Source organism: Polypterus senegalus, chromosome 3 (assembly GCF_016835505.1).
Source record: "Polypterus senegalus isolate Bchr_013 chromosome 3, ASM1683550v1, whole genome shotgun sequence".
Taxonomy (NCBI): domain Eukaryota; kingdom Metazoa; phylum Chordata; class Cladistia; order Polypteriformes; family Polypteridae; genus Polypterus; species Polypterus senegalus.
The window spans coordinates 89,731,788-89,747,175 of record NC_053156.1 but is presented as its reverse complement, the minus strand read 5'-3'; the positions used below and the strand labels follow the sequence as shown (position 1 = coordinate 89,747,175).

The window sequence follows — 15,388 nt, the reverse complement described above, 5'->3', positions numbered from 1 at the left end:
TTGTTAATAGCAATTATTTTCCTGTATAAATCGTTGGTTGTTACGATAAAAAATGTCAGTTAAATATATCATATAGGAGACACACACAGTGATATTTGAGAAGTGAAATGAAGTTTATTGGATTTACAGAAAGTGTGCAATAATTGTTCAAACAAAATCAGGCAGGTGCATAAATTTGGGCACCACAAAAAAGAAATTAAATCAATATTTAGTAGATCCGCCTTTTGCAGAAATAACAGCCTCTAAACGCTTCCTGTAGGTTCCAATGACAGTCTGGATTGTGGTTGAAGGTATTTTGGACCATTCCTCTTTACAAAACATCTCTAGTTCATTCAGGTTTGATTGCTTCTGAGCATGGACAACTCTCTTTAACTCACACCACAGATTTTCAATTATATTCAGGTCTGGGGACTGAGATGGCCATTCCAGAACGTTGTACTTGTTCCTCTGCATGAATGCCTTAGTGGATTTTGAGCAGTGTTTCAGGTCGTTATCTTGTTCAAAGATCCAGCCCCGGCACAGCTTCAGCTTTGTCACTGATTCCTGGACATTGGTCTCCAGAATCTGCTGATACTGAGTGGAATCCATGCGTCCCCCAACTTTGACAAGATTCCCAGTCCTTGCACTGGCCACACAGCATGATGGAACCACCACCATATTTTACTGTAGGTAGCAAGTGTTTTTCTTGGAATACTGTGTTCTTTTTCCTCCATGCATAACACCCCTTGTTATGCCCAAATAACTCAATTTTAGTTTCATCAGTCTACAGCACTTTATTCCAAAATTAAGCTGGCTCGTCCAAATGTGCTTGAGCATACCTCAAGCGGCTCTGTTTGTGCGGTGGGCGGAGAAAAGGCTTCCTCTGCATCACTCTCGCATACAGCATCTCCTTGTGTAAAGTGCTTGAATGGTTGAGCGATGCACAATGACTCCATCTGCTGCAAGATGATGTTGTAGGTCTTTGGTGCTGGTCTGTGGGTTGACTCTGACTGTTTTCACCATTCATCGCTTCTGTCTATCCGAAATCTTTCTTGGTCTGCCACTTGAGCCTTAACTTGAACTGAGCCTGTGGTCTTTCATTTCCTCAATATGTTCCTAACTGTAGAAACAGACAGCTTAAATCTCTGGGACAGCTTTCTGTATCCTTCCCCCTCAAGTCATTTGAGAGTTGTTTTGTGACCCCCATGTTGCTACTCTTTAGAGAAAATTAAAGGAGGAGGGAAATCTACAATTGACCCCCTTAAATACTCTTTCTCATTATAGGATTCACCTGTGTATGTAGGTAGCTTACTAAGCCAATTTGAGTTCCAAAAATTAGTTTTGGAATCAATAAAATGACAACGGTGCCCAAATTTATGCACCTGCCTCATTTTGCTTGAACAATTATTGCACACTTTCTATAAATCCAATAAACTTCATTTCACTTCTGAAATATCAATGTGTGTGTCTCCTATATGATACATTTAACTGACATTTTTATAAGTAACAACCAGCGATTTATACAGGAAAATAATGACTATTAACAAGGTTGCCCAAACCTTTGCATCCCACTGTATATATATATATATATGTATATAGCTCTGATGTGTGCAAAATATATATATATATATATATATATATATATATATATATATATACACACACACACACATAAACATATACATACACACATTATATATATATATATATATATATATATATATATATATATATATACATATACATATATATATATATATATATATATATATATATATATATATATACATATACATATATATATATATATATACATATACATATATATATATATATATATATATATATATATATATATACATTGTAAAGACCGAGAGAGACAGTAGCAAGGGTTGGGGTTTTTCCGGCCCCGTATATTGTACACACAAAAAAACAGGTCAAAATTATAAACCAAACAGTTCATAATGCGCGACGCCGACTCCTGGCGTCGCGCCATTTTATTGGGGAGGAGCGGAAGTGGAGGAATGTCGGGAAGGACCGCAAGGGAGGATGGGAAGGATGGCGTCAGGGCAAGATGGCGGAGGAAGGGCGGAAGTACGCGCGGTCATCCATGCCTATGGTGCAGGGCGGTCTTTTTCCTATGAGGAAGCAGAGGGAGAAAGTTAATACCCCACCATTCCCTGGCGAGTGGTTTCCCAGGTGCTGTCGAATCAATCCGCGACCTCCTACTGGCGTGCGTGACACGATCCCCCTTAGCCCAGGACCGTCAGGTGGGCGGACCTAACCGAGAGGTCGTGAATACGAGAGGGGCATCGGCATTGGCCTGAAGGGTGCCCGCCGATAAGTGACAGTGAACTTATACGGCTGTAAGTCCAGGAACCACCTGGTGACCCGGATTCGACTCTTTGTGCAGGGACATCCACTGAAGTGCAGCGTGATCAGTCACCAGAGCGAACTTCGCGACCCAGCAGGTAGTACGGAGGTGGGTCACTGCCCACTTAATGGCCCCGGCCTCCCTCTCCACTGCCTCGTGCCGGGTCTCCCGGTCCATCAGTTTCCGGCTAAGGTACATCACAGGGTGCTCGACACCATCGACGCTTTGGCTCAGCACGGCACCCAGGCCTGTGTCCGAAGCGTCGGTCTGGAGAATAAGCGGGAGCCCAAAATCGGGCGTCCGTAACACAGGTGCCGGCGTTAGGGCCTTCTTTAGGTCACTGAGCGCGTGTTCTGCTTTGTCGGTCCACACCACGTATAGGGGCGCCCTTTTTGTCAGGTCAGTCAAGGGTGCTGCTCTTTGGGAAACGGGAACAAACCGGCGGTAGTAACCCGCAAGCCCCAAGAAAGCCTGCACCTGTTTCTTGGTACTCGGACGGGCCATTCTAAGATGTCTTTCACTTTGGAGCTCTGTGGCGCACCTGTCCTTGTCCCACGAGGTAGCCTAAATATTTGGCCTCCTTTAATCCAAAAACACTTCCGGGGTTTATGCGGAGGCGGCTTTAGCCAGTGTTGGAGGACAGCTGCGACCTGCAGTAGATGCTCCTCCCAGGTGCGGAATAGATGACAACGTCATCCAGGTAAGCGGCGCTATAGGACTGGTGGGCGTCAGCACTCTATCTACCAGGCGTTGGAAGGTCGCGGGCCCGTGCAGCCCAAATGGGAGGACCTTGTACTGCCAGTGCCCGCTAGGGGTGCTAAAGGCCGTTTTCTCCTTTGCGGATGCCGTTAAAGGAATTTGCCAATACCCTTTTGTCATGTCAAGGGTAGTCAGATATCGAGCCGTACCCAGCCGCTCAAGGAGGTCGTCAATGCGGGGCATGGGGTAGGCATCGAACTTGGAGATCTGATTCAGGCGTCTAAAGTCATTACAGAACCTCCAGGAGCCGTCTGGCTTGGAGGCGAGGACAATAGGGCTGGACCAGGGACTATGGCTCTCTTCAATTATGTCCATGTCCAACATACGTTTCACCTCCAGTTCGACCTCTGCGGCGTTTTGCCTCCGGAGTCGGTAGGGCCTCTCCCGGACGATTACCCCGGCTCCGTGACTATATCGTGCTCAATCAGCGGTCCGGCGGGTGACTCGCTCACTACCTCGGGGATGGCTCGGAGTGTTTGGGCTAACTCCTGCCGCTGCTTGGGGTCAGCTCTTCGCCGAGGTTAAGGGCAGTTGTGCTTGTGAAAGGGAGAGTGACCTACGGGGCTGGGAGCTCCTCTCTATCTCTCAGGGCTTTAACAGGTTGACATGATAGATCCTCTCACTTTCGGTCGACGGTTGGGCTGTTTTACCAAATAGTCGGCGAGTCCTTTCTCTCCTTAACCTCGTAAGGCCCTTGCCAGTGGCGAGCAGCTTCGAGTGGGAGGTCGGGGCGAGCACCATAACTTCGGTCCCCGGCGGAACTCCCTGAGGGCGGAGTTGCGGTTGTAACACCGGGCCTGCGCTGCTTGCGCCGAGTCACGTGCTCTTTTAGGAGGGGCCTGATCTTTGTGAGTCGGTCGCGCAGTTGCTCGTGCTCAAAATATTAGAGGAGGGAAGAGCCTCGGCCTCCCAGCCTTCTTTTAGGATGTCGAGGATTCCCGGGGTTGTCGCCCGTATAGTAATTCAAAGGGGAGAAGCCCGTAGAGGCCTGGGGTACCTCCCGGTAGGCAAAAGCACGGCGGGAGGAGCTGGTCCCAGTTCCTGCCGTCAGCGCTGACTACCTTGCGGAGCATCTGCTTAAGCGTCTGATTAAATCGCTCACCAACCCGTCAGTTTGCGGGTGATAGACTGGCGCTTTCAGGTGCTTTATCTGCAGTAATTTGGCCACCTCCTTGAGCGTATCCGAAGTGAAGGCGTACCCTGGTCCGTGAGGACCTCCTTGGGTATGCCCAGCGAAAACAAGTTAACCAGTTCCGTGCGATGCTTTTAGTATTAGCGGGCGCAGGGGAACCGCCTCTGGGTACCGGGTGGCATAGTCCACCATGACTAGGATATACTTGTGGCCACGGGTTGAGGGCTCCAGGGTCCCACCAAATCGACCCCTATCCTTTCAAAGGGGATGTCCACGAGGGAATAGGGACTAGAGGAGCACGGTCCCTCCTAGGAATCTGGCGGGTCTGGCACTCGGACAGGATTGACAGAACCGCCGGACCTCCTCATTGATCCCAGGCCAGTAAAAGCGGGCTTAATCCTCTCCAGTGTTTTTCGGCCCGAGGTGGGCCTAGGAGGTGAGCATGTGCCAACTCGCATATCTCCCGCCCGGAAGGTGCAGCGGAATTAGCAACAACTTCCGCACCTCGCCCTCATGGGTAGCCACTTTCGGTACAACAGATCATTTCAAGGACAAAGAAGGGTTCCCGCGTGTGGATCCGTCCGCTGTCGAGCTGTTAGGCAGAACAATCGCGTTCGGGCAAAGCGCGGGAGTCATCATTCCACTGCTCCCTCTTAAAGGAGGCGGCGTGGACGAAATTGATGGTCCAGGCGCGAGAGGGTCTTGGGGCCTGGGCCGGGGAAGAGTTCCTGGCTAGTCCCTTCTCCGCGGAATCTTCGGGTCAAGGTCCGTAGCCACGGAAGGTCCCCGAGACACCAGCCCCATAGGGCCTGCCCTTGTGCACGGCGTGGAGGCGCGGGAGGTTGCCTTTTCCCCTCATGACAAGATCCAACGAGGCCCGGGAGGCGGCGAATGGCTTACCGCTGATTCTTTTAGACCAGTCTTGTCCCAGAATCACTGGGAAGGGGGTCAGGTAACACAGCGACCGCCATTTGGATTGGTTCCCCTTCCAGGTAAGATAGCAGTGGCGGAGCGATATGACCTAGTCCCCCATGTACACAGGTAACCAACAAATGTTGCTTTAACCACTGTTGCGGTAAGGCAAGCGGCGAGCAACAATGGTAATGTTGCTGCGGAATCAAACAAAGCCACCACGGCGTGCCCATTTAGCAACACCACTCCCGTGTTCGGACTCGCCAAGGGATGCGGCGGGTACAATACCTCTCCGTTGATGTCCAGCTGCAGTCCATAGGCTCCGGGGCGATGTGATGGGGGCAGTTTGGCAGCAGGTGGCGGTCTCGCCACACTTGAAACAGCGGCGGACCCGGCCTCTCTTTGGCTCTGGCTGGCGCTTCTGCAGCGCGTCGAGGGCTCGGGGTGGCCGCCCGTCCCTGCGGTTCCAGCGAGCAGGCTTTTCTGACCCCCAAGTCGGAGGACCGCCAACTGGCGCTCCAGGGCGTCGAGGAGGCCCGACATGTTTGATAGGCGTGCCCCGGACCTGCTGGGCGGGGAACTGGGCATTGCGTTGACCAGGCCTTCACAGGCCACCCGCTCGGCGACTTTCCGCCCGTCGGGCTCTCTGGCCGTAGCCAGCGGCCCATCTTGCCCCAGAACTTCGAGCGCCTGGGCGGCGGGCTTTTCGGGTCAAAGACCCAGTTCCGCCATTCGCCGCCTGCTGGCCGGGCTAATGCCGTAGCGGGCCAATATTTCGGGCTTGAGGAGGTCGTAATTAGCGGCCTCCTCCTCAGGGAGGTCATAATAGGCCCAGCGCTGGTCCCTTTAGGTATGGCGCCAAGATGGGCGCCCACTGGACCGCTGCCACTCGTTCGGGTGGCCGTCCTCTCAAACATGCCCAGGTAGGCATCGACGTCCTCCGAAGGCCCCATCGGCACCATGGAGGAGGCGGCTGCCTGGGCGGGTCTGGTCTCGCCCGTTGGGCTTCCACTAACCTGGCCTTCGTGGCCTCCAGCTCCCGGTTGGTAGCGGCTTGCGCTTGCTGCAGGGCCTGGAGCTGGGCGTTCATTCCCTGCAGCACGGTGTTCAGGTCCTGTCCCTCCGTCATTCCGGGATCTCTGATCCTGCCGACTCGCCACTTGTAAAGGACCGAGAGAGACAGTAGCAAGGGTTGGGGTTTTCCGGCCCGTATATTGTACAGACAAAAAAACAGGTCAAAATCATAAACAAACAGTTCATAATGCGACGCCGACTCCTGGCGTCGCGGCCATTTTATTGGGGAGGAGCGGAAGTGGAGGAATGTCGGGAAGGACCGCAAGGGAGGATGGGAAGGATGGCGTCAGGGCAAGATGGCGGAGGAAGGGCGGAAGTATCGCACTGCGGTCATCCATGCCTATGGTGCAGGGCGGTCTTTTTCCTATGAGGAAGCAGAGGGAGAAAGTTAATACCCCACCATTCCCTGGCGGCAGTGGTTTCCCAGGTGCTGTCGAATCAATCCATGACCTCCTACTGCGTGCGTGCGTGACAATATATATATATACATATATATATATACACATACATATATATATATATATATATACATATACACATATATATATATATATACATATACACATATATATATATATATACATATACACATATATATATATATATATATACACATATATATATATATATATATACATATATATATATATATATATATATATATATATATATATATATATATATATATATATATATATATATATATATATATATATATATATATATATATATATATATATATATATATATATATATATATATATATATATATATATATATATATATATATATATATATATATATATATATATATATACACACATATACATATATATATATACTACATATATATATCTACATATATATTAGGGCTGGGACTCGAATGGTATTGTCTTTAAATAATAATAACAAAAATTTCAACATAAAGTGCAGTTTTTCTTCTTAAAAAAATAAGTCAGAAACATAAAAGGTAATTTGACCAGCTTCATTTTTAAACTCTGAGTAACCTTAGCCAAAATTATTTTGTACATTAGGCTAAAACAGTGTGATTATTGAACGTTTTGTAATTAGATGTAATTAGAATTACTAACGGTCACGGAAGTCCAATGATCCCAAGTAAGAGCCACAAAGTCCGCTTTCTGTAATGCATCTAATTTTGCTTGCTTTTCAGTGTGCACAAAACCATGCTTTTATCAAGGCCTCCGTTGGGTAGTCTTTTGAAATGAAATTTTCCTCCGATCAGTCGTGAGGAACGCGCTTTTATTCCGACTCTAACATTTTTGTAGCTCTGATGTGTGCATCAATGTAATCGATGTATCAGGAAATCATGCATTGACAAAAGTTCCCCTTTGCTTGGAATTGAAAGTGTGATTAAATGCGTTATTTTTTTTAACGCGTTATGGAGTACATGCATCGAAGCTTCTCAGCTATGCTTGTGCTAAGAAAAGGAAACATTTTAAAAATAACGTAACATGATTGTGAATGTAATAGTTTTGTGACCGTTATGAGTGTTGCTGTCATCAAGGATTTGATTATCATTATTTCTTGCAATCAGGTTCGTATTTGGAGGATGTGTTGTGTTCAAGTTATATTCCGTGTTTGTCAACCGTTGTAAAGATAACAGGTTTCATTCATCAAAGTGTTCACCACCCAAATCGGTACTCGTCAATGTAAGATGTTCAACAGGCATTCCCAGGATTAAGTTGTGGAAATTGCCTGCGAACATTTAGCGTTTGTATGAACTTAATTTAATCTTTTCCAGTCCTGCAAAGTCAGTTGACGTGAGCCGCTCGGAGTACATGCATCGAAGCTTCTCAGCTGTGCTCGTGCGATCTCGCGATGTCAACGGGTTTATTTAATGTTAGCTAAGACCCGGAACTTAAAAGTTTCTTGCTACAGCAATTTTAACTCCGTTACAAAGTGATCCAAAGTCTCGTTTATACCTCGTGTCTTTTCATTAAACTTGTATCTCGCGAATACCACATTCGTCGTAGGCATGACAAACGCCAGCGGGAGTGTGTCTATAAACTTAATTTAAACTTACGGTTCACACCGTGCTTTGTTTCCGCAGTAGCTGCATGTATGAATATGCTTATATGCATCACTCGCTTCATAATCTTTTGCTGCCTTCTCAATTGTGAAATGGCGTTTTCTGTTCAGCGCTCTTTGGAGCTCTTCCCTGTTTTCTATGTACTACGTTCAGAGTCATTTCACGTGATTACGTGGGAGGCGTGATGATGTCAGACGCAACTCGGCCCCCCACGGCCATCTAGCTGAAGTCCATTACAGTATATGTAGAAAAATAGGTTCCAGTTATGACTATTACGCGTAGAATTTCGAAATGAAACCTGCCCAACTTTTGTAAGTAAGCTGTAAGGAATGAGCCTGCCAAATTTCAGCCTTCTACCTACACGGGAAGTTGGAGAATTAGTGATGAGTCAGTCAGTCAGTCAGTCAGTGAGGGCTTTGCCTTTTACTACTATACTGTAGATTAAATGGCCAAGGTCCGGCTTACTTGTCTGAACTTATCATGACTTACAAACCTGATCGCACATTAAGATCTCAAGATGCCGGTCTGCTTATGATTCCAAGGATTAATAAAATAACAGTGGAAGGTCGAACTTTTAGTTACAGGGCCCCTAAACTGTGGAATGGTTTCCTGCTTCTATAAAATATGCCCCTTCGGTCCCAGCCTTTAAATCCCAGTTAAAGACTCACTACTTCAGTTTAGCATATCCTGACTAGAGCTGCTGATTAACTGTAATGACTGCATCTTTGTTGTTAGTCATTAGCACTAAAACATAAGTAACATGATAGTTATAATTGAATAATAACCCATACCTATTCTGTTTCTGTTCTCGGTACTCAAATGTGGCAATTGGTGCCACGGCCCACCTGCCAAGTTGTTTGCCTGCCTATGGTAAAGTCATCCCTGATGGAGGATCACAGGAATCATGGGAAAGAGGGGTCCTTTCATCGGATTGGCTGGCCGAGCACCGTTTCAGCCGTGGAATGGACAAATGGGGGCGGCAGCTTGATGGATGAGGACTCCAGGACTCTAAAAATATCTAAATCTTATTATGTGATATCATCTACTGTTAAATTCTGCTCCGTACTTCTAAAATTTTTATTTTTTTGCTGTATTAAGGATTTGTTCTGTTCTGTGTATTGTATTGTAATCACCCTCTTTTTTTGACACTCACTGCATGCCCAACCTACCTGCAAAGGGGTCTCTCTTTGAACTGCCTTTCCCAAGGTTTCTTCCATTTTCCCCTACAAGGTTTTTTTGGGAGTTTTTCCTTGTCTTCTCAGAGAGTAAAGGCTGGGGGGGCTATCAAGAGGCATGACCTGTTAAAGCCCATTGCGGCACTTCCTGTGTGATTTTGGGCTATACAAAAATAAACTGTATTGTATTGTATTGTACATTGTGAAGCATCTGAGCTAGGCACAAAGGGTTGACCTTTATGAGAGACTACGCAATCGAACAAGTGAAAGATATGAATAATCTTTTGTTTTAATGATTTTTTGTGTGGCTGTCTCCAAATAAAGTGACCAAAGGTAAAAGACTAGTTCTGTGTAACAACCCCGCTAATGACCTTGACAATTATCCTGCCTTGCCCCAAAAGTAAAAGATTTTTAAGATCTCTGCCACTTACTACAACATTTGTCCCATAGAACACTTCATTTGAAAATGTAAAACTGTGAGGCAATGAAGGTTTTTATTATACCCACTATGCCAACTTATTCCTTTAATAATTTCTCATGTTAAAAAAAAAAACATTAAATCATCAAGTAGATACAGTATGTAAATAACAGACCAGCAGACAAAGTCACAAGTTCAAACCACTTAAAACTGATTCAATCCATGTGAAATCAACATAGGACTAACCAGCTCCTATTTGCTTCATACAATAGTTCATGAAAATAATGTTGTTGTACCCAAAAACTATTATACCAAATTTTAATCTTATATATTCATTAGTCTCTGAAATATGGAGCCTTTAAAGCATGGGTATGGCCCTAATTTCTCTATTATAATAAAAAAAATCTTGGGAAGAGAGACGAGACATGACTTTCTCAAAGAGTCACTTTCACGTCCCACGAGATGAGACTTTGATCTCATTAGGGGAAACAAACACAAATTATTACTGGGTGAAATAAGGAACGGCGAAAAGAGACTGAATATATTGTTCGGATTTAAACTTTAAGTTGGAGACTTGTAGATCGTCTAATTCATGTTGCCATCAGGTAAATGTAGTGTTTCTTCCCAATGAAGAAACTTTTCCGCGAGAATTAAAAGTTTTGTTGTTTGGCGAACGTGAAATCCACATAGGCGAGCAGCAGAGACGTGAAGTTGCTGACACGTGGCCCAGGCGGGGGGGTTGGCAAGTGAAGTGAGCAGGGGGCAAAGCCCCTAGTTTTACAGCAAAAACAAGTGCTACTAAAAAAAGGTTATAATGCTCCATAATTCACAACTTTTAAACTGTTAATGCTACATGACACAGATCATTCTTTAGCAATAGATATCTAACTTCCAAAATTGATGGTCCACAGTTGTATATTTGCCAATTTATGGCTTGATGAAAATTGTATGAAAAATTCTTTCATGCTGTAAAGCATATTCAGCCTTCTATATCTTTATACTAAACCACAAAGATCTTTCAACTTTTGATTATTTGAGGTATTACTCATGTTATGATTTGTCTTCAGCAAAGGGTGTCTACTACTAGACACTAGGGTGTCTACTATTAAGAGTTTAGACAATGCATATACATGCATGTCCTTTTCCACATCATTTGGAAGTTTATATTGCCTGCCTGATGATGTAAGCAATGCATCAATGATTTTCAGGGTATGCAAAAAAGGGACACAACAGATACAGTCTCTCTTGGGCCAACTGTAACCTTAATGGGACAGTGAGGGTGCATAAATATTACTTGCAAATGTTTTTATCTCCTCTGATGTTGCACAATTGTCATCTGTCCACGACTGTTGGTCATAGACACACATACAGCGAATTTGCCAGAAATTGTATTTGTGAGACAAACTCCCGATTTCCATTCAAAATCATAATGACACCAGGATCACCAGAAACCCTGATAACCTGGAGATGTTATAGTTTGAGTGGAACAAATGAGTGGTTGTCTTTTGTCCTAGTAATGGTGGCTGACCTAAAAAATCTTGTCTGCAGTTTTTTTTTTCTATTCATGGACAATACGCATTTGGAATACTGTATAGGCATTTTCCTCATAAATCAGAAGCTTTGATTTCTTTCAGACAGGCAAAAAAAAGAACAACTATAACATGAACAATGCCTATCAATATTTGACAGATCTGAAGTGATTTAGTGCATTGATTTTGAGGGCCAATCACAAAATAATTTTTATACAATTTTCGGCAAGCAATAAATTAGCAAACATGCAAATATGGACCAACAATTTTAGATGCAGAAGATATCCCATGCTAAACAGCAATCTCTGAAAATATAATTCACCAAGCATTACACTTCAAAAATTACAACTTATGAACCATTGTCATTTTTTTAGTAGCACTCATTTTCACAATAAAATTAGGGCCACGTACACTTTTTAAAGCCTCAGTATCTCAGACACTAATGAACATACAAGCCTAATATTTTGCATACTAGTTACTGGGTATAGTGACATTATTTTCAGCAAGTATGAAGCAAATTAGAGATGGCAAGTCAGGAAAATTTTCTAAAATACTTTGATTTGACTTAACTGCAAGTCAAGTAATTGATAAAAAAAAAAAATACTTTGCTACTTAGCCCATGTGTGAAGAAAATCATATCACTCATCCAAAATGCAAACACAGAAAGCATGGCAATTATGATAATTCTTTAGTTAAGCACAGCTAAAACATTAAAGGTGGTTTGCTCTGCTTGTGAGTTTCTCTAGTTTCTTCCAATCACTACTTTTAAATGCATCCACTTAACGAAGTATTATGAACCATACTAGATCTAACTGATTTCCAATTATCCTGTTGTGTCCCTGAACATGCATAGCACTCGCAAGTAGATAATTAAAAAAAAAAGAATGGACAGAGCTTTCACAAAAACTTAATCGATAATATTTTAGCTCATATAAATGATACTTGATGAAAGGTTTATGTATAATATGAAACACTCAGTCCATTACCTGAAATCATTTCAAATTACTTCAATTTATTCTTATCAAAATTGTAAATAACCTCAGAGTGCAGCATTGATTTACAAATATAAAACAGCAATACTAAATTTTCAAATAATATGCAACACACTCCTAAAAACACTAGAGATGCAACAGTCTGTATATTTTTACCAAATAATTTAATATACACCATTGATACTCTACTCAAAGTGCACTGATACTGTGAGGCAACATACAGGTTTAATTTAAACTAAAAGGTCAGTAAGAGAATACAAAGGCATGTCACATACTTGTAGTGTCATGGACTAAAGAAGCATATAAAACAGATCCCAGACATTAAAAACACTTGATAGGTGTAGTAAATCAATATAACAACAGACCACCCTGAACAAATTTTGTTGTTCCAAAAAAAAAAAAAATACTTCAGTTTTGTTTCAAAACATGACGTATACAAAATTTGGAACAATACAAAAGCAAGGTCTAACAGCATCCAGAGTGCATTGCCCTACATACTCCTGACTTTCTTTTTTCAAAATTCAACTAAAAATGTTCATGGTTTCAGACAAACAGAACAATACAGTATACAATACCAGAAAGAAATTCCTCTCTTACACATTGCTCTTGTGTAGCTCATAAGTTAATTTTTTAAACATACTTGGGAAAATTAACAGACTTCTCATTCCATACCAAATTATACTATGCTCACTCTCTAAAGCCAAGCCAACATCACTGAGTTAAAATACTGTTGGTCTTGCATTATATCTTTTCTCTACCTGATCCTATTATGAACCAAAGATTAAAATAACAATGGGATTGTACATCATTCACATAGAAACTGAGGAAGAAAATCAAAAGATGCAATTCTCCAGAACTAAATTATCAACAAACTAAGTTAATTAGCCTGTTAGATTTGCTTCCAAACTAACAAACTATAACACTTTAGAACACTCCAACTGCACCATTTCCCTGACGTAATCTGAGCGGTGCATCGAGTTTTTTAGACATAAGGCACACAAGCAACTGTATCCTCATGTAGTTCCACACAGGTACAAACCTATTTTAGTTATACTCCCCCTCCACTAAACGTAAAAAAATATTAAGTTCAAATAGATAATACAATAATATTCGTTCTTAATTTATTTAATAAATCAGTGTGGAATAAAATAATGTGTATTTTACACTTAAAAATCATGTTTAATTACTGTGCGTAACATAATGCATATTTTCATCTTAAATTTACAGCCGCTTCTTTAAAATAATTACCTCAGCTAATACAGCTGTAATGTAATGTTAAAAACTTTTTCACATACTGTAGGTGAAGTGTTTAACCGTGTAATTACGCCCGATCTTAGGTAAATCGGAGAAAACATCAGAGAAAGAATGCAAATGCACCTGCTAATACAATATCTGTAGTAATTTCTGGTTACTATTTTCTCAATTCATATGCAAGGCTCAGTAACAAGTAATTTTCGGATGCCTCGGAGCTTGAATTACTTCTCAGCGTCACCTTACCGCATCATTCAATGGCACACAGGCTATGAAAACCGATAGGTCAGGCATGCCTCGGCCCATGCCGAAAGTTTCACTACTGAGCTGTCAACATGCGAGTACGCTTGGATCGCACCGTGACTTACCTTCTCTAAAAACACGTAACTGACTTCGGTGACGCTAAAATGTAGAAACGCCCTTTTTGTTACCAAATGCGTTCTTTGGATTGTATGGATATAAATCCAATTCACGACTGAAATTGTTTGATTACAAACCCCAACACTACAGACAATCCTGCCAGACACGGCTCTGAGGTGTAGAGCTACTTCTCGTGACCACGCCGCTGTTTTCAAACGTGACGTTGTATGGAAGCCTAGAAAGTACAAGACAAGCTGAGTGGATATGCGGTGAAAACTCATAACCGAGGTGTGGTCGAATGGCTTCCACTAGCTAATCAAAAAAAAATAATTACAATCAGATATAATGTTATGTTAGTTACAGTCCCCTTCATTATATATTTCTGTTAGTTTTACCTAATAATATACTACATGTAATAAATTGATATAGATGTCAGTGACTAATCTTCTGAATATTAGTCTGCCAAACTAATGAAATGATTCTTTCATTGAAGTCTAATGCACTGTTCTGGAGCAGAGGTATCTGCATTCGGTTAGTCTCGCGTGTCCAGACGTGATTCTCAAACGAGAATACATGTCTGGGTACAACTTCTTAAAAAGTTTGTAGGCTGGTAAATAGCTTGGAAATCCGCTGCTACAAAGACTCTGCCTGTAGTGTTTATTCCTAAAACACCAGCCCCGAATTCCTCTAACCCGTGCACTTTAAACCGCAGGGGTAGCAGCGGGAAAGGAAATTGAACGAAAGACTTGACGCTGAGAGAAAATACTTAACACCGCTTTAATCGATTCAGGAGCTCAATAGCACAAGGTAACTGATCCGTAATATTCAATTTGCAATGAGGGTGGTAACAGTATAGTAAGAAGTAGACCACTGCATGTATTTGCTCCATATGTTTGAGTGCTTCTGTCTTCTGTGATGTCTTTCTGTCACTTTGTCTATTGCATCACTGTGGCATAGCAACAGAAAATAGAGTCTAGATCACCATTGTGGTTTATGTAGGCCTAGAAACTATGTGCTAAAACGCTGTGGCTATTCTGGCATGGCATGTTTGCATTTCCGATTAGACAATAATGTTAACGTCCTTTATTCCGTTTAGAGTTAAAGCTAAAGGATGGATACTGTGCATACGTGTCTGTGTTTATACTGGTGTTGTTTGATCAGTTGAAATTGGCTGTAATGAGTACTGAATTCTGCATTTCTCGTGGCTTTTCTTTATCTATGCACGGCAGGCCTTTTCACATCCATTTGACTGAATGTGACACACCATTTACTTCAAATGCATATTTTGCACTTCAGAATTTTATGAACATAGCTATAAATTATTTTAACCTTACATCGACTTTGATGCTGAGGTCACAAGTAAACAACAGAGTACACGCGGCA

At 42.7% G+C, this 15,388-nt stretch overlaps 1 protein-coding gene across 1 annotated transcript in view; it reads right to left on the bottom strand.

Moving 5' to 3' along the window:
• usp45 (ubiquitin specific peptidase 45) overlaps positions 1 to 14,212 on the bottom strand; it is a 120,797-nt gene extending 106,585 nt beyond the window's left edge. The window contains exon 1 of the mRNA XM_039747592.1: positions 14,014 to 14,212. The gene's annotated coding sequence lies outside the window, so the exon portion shown is untranslated. The remainder of the gene's footprint in view (positions 1 to 14,013) is intronic.
• Between the last annotated feature and the right edge of the window lie 1,176 nt (positions 14,213 to 15,388).